Source organism: Penaeus monodon, chromosome 31, assembly GCF_015228065.2.
Source record: "Penaeus monodon isolate SGIC_2016 chromosome 31, NSTDA_Pmon_1, whole genome shotgun sequence".
Classification (NCBI taxonomy): domain Eukaryota; kingdom Metazoa; phylum Arthropoda; class Malacostraca; order Decapoda; family Penaeidae; genus Penaeus; species Penaeus monodon.
In genome coordinates, this window is record NC_051416.1 from 6,380,817 (window position 1) to 6,381,088 (window position 272).

Here is a 272-nt window from a genome sequence, read left to right on the forward strand (position 1 = left end):
ATGAAATACTGAGGATACCTGCAATAAATTTACCTTAATGGAACGTAACTGTTCAATTTGCGTTCAGACTATGGCAAAACTCCACAGCCGAGATTCAGCGGAGAACGCTATAAAATTTCCTTTACAATAATACGACTGGTTCTGCGGCGGGCAACTTCAGAGTGGTTGTCAAGCGCTAGGAAACATTTTATTCCCCGACCTCTGATCCATATGAACACTCGAAGACAAAACCATACAAGCTACCTAAATCATGTGGTAAAAGAAAGAAGGAA